The following is an 11,256-nucleotide window of genomic DNA, read 5'->3' on the forward strand; positions in this document are numbered from 1 at the left end:
ATGCTTGGAGAAGTATCAAGACTGGCGAAGGTTTCAAACTCTGTATATATAATCAGTAAGTGGTGAAATAGCCACGACAGTAGTACCATTTTCATTCCGATAAAAGTCCTCAGTTAGTAACGTCAAGTATGGAGTAGGCAAGTGGTAAAGGATTACAGAGAGGATCGAAAAACCGCGTCAGCAGAAAAGAAGAGTCGGGCAGGCTAATAAAGCGAGAGTTCCACTCAAGTAAGTTGGCCTTTCTCCCTAGCAACGTTCTCCAGTTCAACAACGTAACGGATATCCTACCTTTTGTTTTCGTATTACAGAGTTTGCGAAATCAAGATTGGCCACTTTATAAAAGTCGACTATACATGACCATAGATATCAGAATGCATATTTGTGCATTTGGATAACTTCAAAAACTTAAGATTAAAGAGGGGAAATCGGCGTTACGGTTACGCAAAAAAATAGTTCAAACCAATCTCAATGTAGTGATAGTTTTAAAAGACGATAGTACTCAAGGTGTTGACAAAAGACGATAGTTCTCAAGGTGTTGACAAAAGACGATAGTACTCCAGGTGTTGACAAAAGACGATAGTACTCCAGGTGTTGACAAAAGACGATAGTACTCCAGGTGTTGACAAAAGACGATAGTACTCCAGGTGTAGGTTATATTTTGGACGCCACTTTTAAAAGATAGATTGAAAAGTCTTTCTTTTTGTATAGAGCTATCTCAGTTGTGACATCAGTGCCTAGGTAAAACGTCAGGGGCTTAGCTTTGGCAGTGGGCGGCGATGTTTGGTATCACTTTGGTTCTATGGGCAAATAGGTGACGTCACACAAAAGCTTCTGAAATAGCTCTATACCTGCAAAATTTCAGCTTTCTAGGTAAATCGCCTTGTCTAGGGCTCTACGTGTTCATTATCAGTCAGTCAGTCAGAGAGGACTAATACTTACACCAATTATAATTGTTTATAGAGATACAGATTAGACCCTAAGCGAAAGTGTTACACTCTACCTCTACATAAAGTTAGTACCGCCAATGAAGAAGGAGCATTTCCTTGCAGGTGTAAAGCTTAAACTTTCATAGATCCGTCTTAGATGATTTTTTTCGCGTCGGGATCTCTTCGGTTAATTAACCAAATCCTCTTTTCCTGTTTGTTAAAACGAGATAATAAATTCACGTATACTTTTTACGTAGCCATAGGCCTATTAAACTCTCCGTAAGTATGGGATGAAAGAATATTTGCCGTATAAAAGGACAAAGACATTCGCTTGCCCTTTTGCCAGAAACAGGAAACCAGACTAACGTCCAAGCCATATAGCTTTGAAATATTTTATCGTCCGGAAAAAAGTGTTTTTCTAAGGCTCAAGCTGTTTGGAGTGATTACAACGGGAAAGGAAAATGATTACCCGTAGGCCTAATAAATCTTTGTCAGGTTGTAGCGGGCGTCATAGCACTGACGACCCTCTCTCCCGTTAATAGTCCGTTATAGATGGCGGCCCGGCCACGTGGTTGATTGTCCGAGGCGTAATATGGGGGGGGGGAGAAAGGAAGAAGCCGGCACAGTAGTTTTATAATTAATTCACTGTTTATGAGGTAGAAAGGCTCTCAAGGAAAGAGATGTGTAAATATATAATTGTTATCAAATATGTGATTTCGCTTTACCCTGAGTTTAACTATTGGCTTGTATGTCGCCGGCCATGCTTGGCACGTTACAAGGTGAATGATACAGACTTTGCTACAAGCTTCTTTTTTTTTTAACTATTTGAGTCTTTTAAGATATTAAGCCCAACGTATGGACTTTAATAGAAACCTGAAACAGCGTGCTTAAGGATTTCTTCCTCAGGCGCTTTGAGCGAAATTAATTATTAAGACTTCTCTCTTTAACCGAAGGCAAATAGAAATATCAGGTTGGATGAAAGCCTTCCATATAGGGACTTGGCAATTCGGGCTTAACTCCGCCCCCAGCGCCATTATGGTATGTTTTTTAACAGAATGAAAGCTACATAAGCCCCTCCTCCTGGTATGTTTTTTAGCACTAGTGGAAGGTAGCCTGACGTTGCATGACGTAGTACTGCCAAGTCCCTATTGTTCAGTATAAACAGAAGTAGGATAAGGGACTAGAAGTATTGAGGTAAGCAAACTCTTCACTTGGCGAAAGTGAATATTCTTGATAACACACCAACGGTTGGCCCTCTGGTAGCGGTTTCTGAGTTTTCCCTCCAAAAGGTGGGACGCTCGCGGTGGTAGACGGCCGAACTAGATTCAAGCACCCGCGTCCGTGTTCCGCGGCTTTAGGATGAGGGGAAGGTGATATGAAATTTTTTGGAACTCGACCAATTTTTTTCTCACTAGTGTAGGCGTGATAGAAGCGGCATAAAATCGGTCCTCAAATTTGTTCACTAGTGCCAGGATCTATTACCAATGCTAGAGCTCTTTACTTCTAGTCTTATACTACTTCTGGTATAAATATATTTACGACATTAAGTGTCGCTTTCTGCACTCTCCTCCTAACTGCCTCACTTTCGGTTATCTCCATTGCCTTTGATCTAACTAACCCACGCTAATTTTTCCCTGTCCCTATTGGCCGTAATCATGTTTGTATGCAAATAGTTTGGACGTATTCTTGCAACAAGGAATGACTGGTGTGTATATATGTTTTTGATTTCTATTAGCCCAAGGAAAAGGTAAAGAGAACGAATTTTCTTTGAGAATTTGTTAACGTAACGACTCTTGGTAAACATTCCGACATTCTTATACAGGGAGGTGACTTTCAAATAAACGAGCGGCTAATATGAGTTCAATTCAATTCTGTTCCGTCAAACACAGCTATGTACGGTATTACCAGAAGTAAGATGAGACTAGAAGTACTGAGCTAACCAAATTCTTGATAACATACCAACGGTTGGCCCTCAGGTAGCGGTTTCTGAATTTCTGACGCTCGTGGCGGTAGACGACCGAACTAGATTCAAGCACCCGCGTCCGTGTTCCGCGGCTTTAGGTTGAGGGGAAGAGGCTAGGAAATGTTTTTGGAACTCGACCAATTATTTTCTCTCTAGTGTAGGCGCGATGGAAGAGGCATACACTCCTCAAATTTGTTCACTAGTGCCAGGATCTACTACCAATGCTAGAGCTCTTTACTTCTAGTCTCATCTTACTTCCGGTATTACTGTACATCGTTAAACAATGGGTTTCAAGTATATGCTTCGTTAGACCGCTTACAAAGCTATACTCACACTTACACATGGCATCGGTTCTGAACCGGTTTCCCAACTAGTTTCGAAACCCTCTTCATTATCAGTTCGAAGCGATTTCAACAGTCTCGGTTCACATTTTAAGACTCTGCTAGAACTACCTTTGGTCTGCTAAGCCATGTGAAAACACCCCTGAAAACTATAGTCTCATCTCAGGTGAAATAACCTTCCTTGCAAACTAGAAACTAGGCTCCCTGGACTACTCACCGGGGAAGGTTTCCACCCTGTACATTTGAAACGTTTTTAAAATTCCACCATATCTTTTCATTCAATTTTTTTTCTTCTCTTTATGAATTAAATACCGAAGAAATTTTTTTTATCGATTGAGAATCTTTAATTTTAAAGGGATAGAATCGGATTTATCTGAGTTGGTCAAACTAACATTGGTTTTCTATAAATTAACCACCCCTAAAAACATGGGGGTCAGTAGAAATCGCGAGAAATATTTATTAATTAAAATAAACGTGAATAAAAATTAAAATTTTGAACGCCAGATTTAAAATCGGCCACCATTTTCAACCCATTACCTACGTAGGTAAAGTTCGGCCTCTGATTGGTTGCTAGTAGTTGGAATGAAAACTGTCGTTTTAGGAGTAAAAAGTAGTAGGATCGAGAATCTAGGTCCAGGGCCGGAAATAAGAAAAATTTCTTATAGGACATATGTCCAGTGACCCCCCTATTTGACTGGAAAATTTATAGGACATGGTCCACTGGAGTGTGCAAAATAGTGTCGCACCTGCATAGTCAAGCTATCAAAACTTCACAAAATTTATTCGTCAAACTGTCCAGTTACCCCCTTATTTTTTTAAAAAATTATGGGACATTTCAAAATTTTATTGGACATTGTCCAGTGTCCTGTGCTTATTTCCGGCCCTGTCTAGGTCAGCTTGCCTGGTGAATCGTCGTCTGCTTATATGCTTAAGAATGTCAGACGAGAAAGTATTTCTGATCATTTCGGTCCTGAATCTGAGGATGAAAGTTCGAACTCTGATTCTTTGGATTCAGAAAATTCGGAACAATTTATAATAAACGAATCTGAGGGTAGTTCTTCTGAAGTAGAAGAACTTGGTGCGCAGTCATACCATTTCGAGCCTCTCTCACTCCCGTCAATCTGTATCATACTGCGCTCACAGAATGAATCCCCCTACCAGTAGGAAAAACACTACGGAACCTAAGAGACTTATGAAGTCGAAATTGGTAGAGACAAACTAGTAACGTTTTTCGGTGGTTCGACTCTGTATCACCAGGCGTCCTCATGATCGCAAAACAATAGCATTTTGGATCTTTTAATCGTAATTTAAAAATCATTAATTAAACTAAAATATAAAAACATATATATTTTCAGAATCCTTATTTGTCTATCTATCGAAATAAATTAACCTTATAGGGATTTATTGCAATGAAATTAAAAGAAAGTATCCCTTTAAGTGAGAGGTGGTTAATTGGCATGAAAAAAATTAACGTTCTGACTGTGACGACATATCTTATGTAAAGAAACAATTCAAAACTTTATATAAAACTGAGTTGTACATGGGATCTCAGAACGTTTTAGGTTGTAGCAATTCCAAAGCTAAGTTTGGCATATTTTTACGTGTTAAATTGTTCTTCTAGGACAAGTCGACTTTTTTAATCAGCTTTGTTTTTCGAAATAGCGTTGGACGTTGTGAACGAATTAAATCAGGGACATTATATACTCGTGTGGGACGACCGAATCTTTTTGAAATTCCTCATTTCGAATATACATTTTTGAAAGGAGAAACACCAAAGTATTCTTTAGTTCCTAAGATAAAGAAAGTACGAATAAATCTTTCAAATTTACCGAGAAGCTAGAAAGAGATTAAACGGCAAAATTCATTGCTAAGATTACTTTTGAGCTTCTTTACTCATCAATAAAAACTTTTCATCAATTTCGAATGCTATATTTAATGAACTGAATTAACTCGTAACGAACAGTCAGAAAAAGAAGCTGTATTCACATAAGGTGAAGGATCTTGCATTCACGCGCACTGTAAATCGTCAGAAGCTTACGCAGTGGCGTCGCTAGGCCTTTTTTGGGGGGGGGGGGCTATAGCCCCCCAAATTCCAAACTTAGCCCCCCCCCCCAAAATAATCCGTAAACCCTACCAAAAATTGCTGTTAGCAACCCAAAATTCTGTAGCAATATGTAAAAATTTATCAATATCAAACAGAAAAGTTTTGAAGAAAAAAACAGATGGAGACAAGTAAAATGTTTCACGTTCTTGCGATGGGAGTCCGAAACGTGTGGACTAAAAGCTAACCAAAACTAAAAATCAACCTAAGACAAGTGAAAATCCTTCATAATCGGTTCCGTACTCTTTATCAGTAAAAGGTTGTATTAATACGAATAATTTCACGTTGACACAAATTTACGGATAGTTTTAAAGGTCTATACATTTTCCAATGAACCCATTATGCAATTTGTAGCCACATCGTAGTATACGATAGGCTCTTTGTTTGACCCGAGCTGTAGTAGTAGTGGCCGGGGTTGTCGCTTTCGTTATCGTCAGATTTTAGCTTAAATGGAACTCGATAGTACCTCGATATAACGATGTGGCTACTATTAAGTCCCAGCCCCTGGGCCATCTTGTTTATATTAAGTTCTTATAATAACTTTAAAATAGTTTGCCCAGATTTAGCCCCCCCAAATTTCAAACCCTAGCGACGCTACTGAGTAATTGCGAAATGATTATTCTTTGCCACATATAAGTACTTCGGCAAGCGGCTGAAAGAAATGAACATCTTGCCTTAGCAGTTAATAATAATAAAAATTATAATCTAAGCTTTGTCTATGAAATGATTTCCACACTAAGCCTGTGGCTTGTTTTCAGGTGAGTTCTGTAGATATTGCATGAAATGACGATCAGACAACACTGGGGATACGTTCACTGGTGTTTTCAACTATGGAAAGATTTCGGACACTAAAGAACAGTAACGAACTATATTTTAACCAGTTGTGTTTTTTTTATATATCGTTGAGAACAAAACGGCTGACTCTTGAAATATCAACAACTTCACATTAAAAGACTATGGTGTAACTCTCTGCTATAAACTCTTCATATTCCACTTCGTCTACCTGTGTAAGTTAGCGGTTGAAATTTTGAGTAACCTCCTTGCTAAAATATGGACTTCCAGAGAAGACTCGGCCCAGCTTTGCGAGGTTGCCAACGGACTCTTAAAATTCGTTGAATCAGTTACTATATCACTCCAAGTAGGTACTTTGTGTACGGAACTTCTTGTTTCGGTAACGGCCACGAGGGTACTATTCGAATAAACTAATTTGCGTTAAACCGAAAATCTCTGGAGAAAAGATTACACTTGACTAAATTTGAAAGCGGGAGAAGAAAATCCTTCCATTAAAGTGAAAAGGAATTAGCCTGATCCACTTAGGTATTTATATCCCGAACATTCTGGAAATAGACTAAATTCTGCAATTATATATAGAGAACAGTAGCACAGTGGTACGAAACCATTTATAGATAATTTCGTTCACGCTGAAAGGCACCGCTAGAGACAGCACGAGTTGCCAAACTTGCCAATCTTCCACGTATAGTGCTGCCTCTGGCAGTACCTCTTAGAGTTAGCGAAAATGCCAACCGAAGATAAACAAGCGATGCCCCAGTTTACTTAACCCATAAAGCCCTCTTTCCATTGAATCATTTTAAATGAACTAACTTAAATAGTGGTGGATAGGAAAAGCCGGGCAGAAATTATATTAAATCCGATTTAATCCATATTTCCTTTTACGATTTAAGTGACGTCATTGGTCGTTACGTTGAAAATACGAAGGGGAACTGGCCCTTTAAATGCGTTAGATTAATTAATGTCTCCCCTTTTGGGATAGCGGGTCTTCAACACTTCCCTATAACCATATTTGCATAACACGGGAAACATTACCTCACAGCCAGTCCTGATATTTATCCAAACTCGTTGGTGTTATGCCGGGATAACTTTTACGGAATTTCCAGGCGCCGGTGGAGAAATTAAATTAGTAATAATATTATCTCTATCTGATCTATTTAATTCTGTCTTGCTAAATATCGCAAAAACCAAGATTATTCGTTAAAAAATGGGTTACCAATGTGTGGTTTGAATGTCCTAAACCGTGCAATGACTTAATGGGTTAATTTGGTTTCTTCAATTTTAGGTATTCGACTACTTAATTAGTTTTTAACCTAGGACCTGTAAATTCTCAACAAATTATCACAGCATAACATCAACACGTTAGGAGTAATATCTGGATCGGTTGCCAAAGTATAGGTTTCCACCGTGGAAAATCTAATACTTTTACATCAAGCCGACGTGATGTAGATTGGCATTTTAAAATTATTTCTAGTTGTGTTAGAAAATGTAACGAGATGTATAGATAACTAGCTGTTACCCGCGGCGTCGCTCGCGTGTAATAAGAACTTTCATCAAAATGATATGAAGAATGGGTAGATTTTACCATAAGTAACATAATAACCATAAGTATGACAATTAGCCAAAACTAACTAAAAACCTATTTTCGGACCTTTTACGTAATCATAAGTTCGCGCCCAGCACAGAGACTCCTAGCGGTGGAAAATGAAGCGACTTCCGCCCATATCGAAAATCCGGTTCAGAGGTTTAAACAGACGCCATTGAGAATTGAGTCAACGGTCCTAAGCCTTGGTTATATAGTTGATTTGTATTGACTTTTACCGACTTTAGCGCGGCCAGATTACGAAGTTGAAAGTTGCACTGGGTAAATTTAGTTACCGAATATTTAGACTTCAAAAGGCTTATCATTTTTGGTGCTGAAATATCCGACTTATGGCAATCTTAAAGTCGAACATACAAACACCGCGACCGCGCGAGCTTGTACAATAAATAGCAGACGAGCTATTTCCGACACAAATAGGTTCAAGGAGATGGTTTATTGTGATTGGCTAAAATTGTAGAACTATGTCATTCGCCAAAGACCAGCATGAAGTACCCGACGGAGTTGCAAGTCCTGGCCTGATGTAAGTGAGAGTGTCAGTGTTGATTATAGGTTTCATTTTGAAATTTGCATTATTACAATAGGAAGAGTCATACTTATGTTTATTATGTTACTTATGATTTTACTGATGACTAATATTTTTGTAGCACCCTAGGAGCAAAGGCACTCGGCGTTGCCCGTCGGGACATTTTTATTATATTTCACGCGGACATTATTCCATAAAGAAGGGTTTTCAAATTTCTGGCCTCCATTTAAAAAGATGGCAACAAATCGAACCCAAAAGACCATTCAGCCCGCCTATGGGTTAAAGGAAACCAGTGTACTAAATATTTGTGAAATGTGTTGAAACGCGCAGACTTTGTTGCATAGAGAAGAACTTTTACATTTCTGGGCGCCATTTATTTGGATAGCGGCGGATTTAAAAAATCTTTCTTAGTACGTGCTTACTTCTTATGAGTAACGTTCCTGCAAATTTTCAGACTTGTATGCTAAAGATATTTTCAAGATAAGACCTATTTAATAGCCTGTAACGGCAAGAGCAAATCAAAGGAGGAGTATGAAACCGTCACACTGTGTTTATGGAGCAGCTACCTGACGAGTAAAGATGCGAATTGAGTTGTTATGGAGAATTATCCCTGCCGAGATTTACTCAATTTTCTCATCATCTCTTTGTCTGTCTCCTGTAATAACATCGAACATATAGATGACTTGACTACTTCTCTAGTAACGCCAAAACTACGAGGGAACAACTAGTTACGCTATTGTGTCTCAGATTCTCTCAGTCGAACGTCTCATCTCCAGTGTTTATTAATGATACAGCCCGAAGCGAAATCATATCCATTATTTGTAGAGTAATCCAAATTTGAGGACTTACAGCCTTTCTCCGCATCAAACACACCATCATAGAGTGCTATAATTATAGTGGTCGTGTTATTTATGATATATTGTGTATGACCATAAATTTTTAAGATATGTTCCATAAGTATATGGCACTTCCTATATTTCGTAGTACTAGAAACTTACTGAGAGCTAGTTCGAGAACGACAAGCGAGAATTGTCTACACGCGGATTTCCAGTAAATCTTCTTATTTAGTCTGTACTAAGACTTTGACAGCGCCTCACCAGGCGTCACTTCATGACAAGCTCTTAGAAATCAGTGACAAACTTAAGCAAGATATCTTATGAGGTTATGGAACATATATTATAAACTTATGGTATGACCAGAAGTAATATCCCAACACGTCACAATGTCTCACAAATAAATATATACATTTCTTTTGTCGTCTACGCTAATTTCTTGTATTGTTTTTATGATTCACGCTTACACTAATGACCCCTCTGGTATCCTTCAGTCTTTCGCAAGAAATAATGCCTATTCATCGTACAAATAATCTTACTAATAATTTATTTCGGAATCCATCATATTTTTTGAAAATAAATATTTAATTGTAATTTTAAACCCTCACAACGATCAATGTTTCCAAGATAACGATGTAACTTTCCTTGGCGAACAACAACAAAATTACTTATAAATTCAGTTATGCAATTATGAACTTCAAGTCAAAGATAAATATTGAATATCTCATTATATTTTATCTTTTAAATTTGAGCTTTCCTTACTCTCGTGGGATTGGCGCGACGAATACATTTTGCAAGAGAAAAGCTCTTGGCTTACTCCTTCTGCTTCAGGGATCAGATATTGAGACTAACACGTGGAGCACCAGTCACGTGTTGCATAGCCCGAAAAAGACATCTCTCGCTATTACTGTTACTAAACAAACAAATTCCGCACGAGACTAATATTAAGTTTAATGTCAAACCTTAAAAGAAAAAGAAAATGAAAATGTCTAAAAATCAGCTTTCTAATTATTTTCCATTATTTAATACAAAAAGGTAGTTTTTACGCAAGGTTGTTGGAGATGTAATTTTCTATTGGTTTACCACGCGGATGCTTTCAGCGAACAGCTCGGCCTATTATTTACTGAACGCTACGATAGCTTATAGGTTAATAATATAAAAATAGACAGTTTGTTTTTCAAAAATTAAAATTAAGCTTAACACATTAACTTTGATGTATTGGAAAGTTTTCGTAATGATTCTGATGTTATTTAATAAATTAAAAACCATTATCACTTTAGAATTGGCTTTACATTTAAGTGTAATTAGTAGATTATTATGTTTTATTTTTATAATATTTAAAAGAAACGTTTGATTTAAACATAAGTTAATGAGAAAACGAATTAATCTTAAGCACTTTTTTATAAAAAGTTTTGTAATTAGGTAAAACAAATAGAAATTATTTAGTGTATTATTTCCAAGAACGAAATGTCAGCTAACACAAATTTTAGTGAATTTGAAAATGTACCTTTTAGTGCCGAATTCGGTGCTTTTATGAATTTCGTCCTCGTTTGCAAAGTGCAAATTATAAAGACGAAGAAAAAAAAACATTAAAAATATGTAGTGCATTCTGGAAGATTTTAATATCAACGACAAAGCGCTAGCATTCTTAAACTGTGATGTATGTCTTTATTAAAACCTGAAATATTTCGTGTCGTAAATTAGAAAAAAAAACTTAAGGAAATGCGAATTTACAATTTAAAATCATATTTTACCACGAAAGTGGTATTATGTTACACTTTAGAGTCTCTACTTTTAAAATATCAAGGTTTTAATATAAATGAACCAAAGTTTCTATTTTTAAAATCCATTGAAAACTCACGAAAACTCAGTTTCGATATTTCAATAATTTGGTCTTGTCGAGCTTGTTCGCCCGTTTGATTAAATCACTATGACGTGAGGAAAAAAAGAGCGGGAATCCTATACGCTTCTCGAGCTTCTCGCCAGTCTAAACACGGGGTCTGATAGCGGAGAGAGTGGCACCATCTCACGTGAAAAATATATCTGTGACGTCAGCCTACGGGAAACGTTTTAGCCTTTCATAAAAGGTGGATTTCAAATAATTTCAAATGAAGCATTTTCAAATGCATATTGCGGCCAAATAAGCAGAAATGGGAGAATTAAAAGCTTGATATTTT

At 37.4% G+C, this 11,256-nt stretch overlaps 1 long non-coding RNA gene across 1 annotated transcript; it reads left to right on the forward strand.

The window, feature by feature from the left end:
- LOC149713180 (uncharacterized) lies at positions 1-3,357 on the forward strand. The gene is made up of 3 exons (XR_016369037.1): positions 1-646; positions 709-811; positions 1,921-3,357. It is a non-coding gene; the product is annotated as an uncharacterized LOC149713180 (long non-coding RNA).
- The last annotated feature ends 7,899 nt before the right edge of the window (positions 3,358-11,256 follow it).

The sequence above is a fragment of the Phalangium opilio genome, unplaced genomic scaffold (assembly GCF_054372755.1).
Source record: "Phalangium opilio isolate 3A_F unplaced genomic scaffold, DU_Popi_V2 ptg000009l_1, whole genome shotgun sequence".
Lineage (NCBI taxonomy): Eukaryota > Metazoa > Arthropoda > Arachnida > Opiliones > Phalangiidae > Phalangium > Phalangium opilio.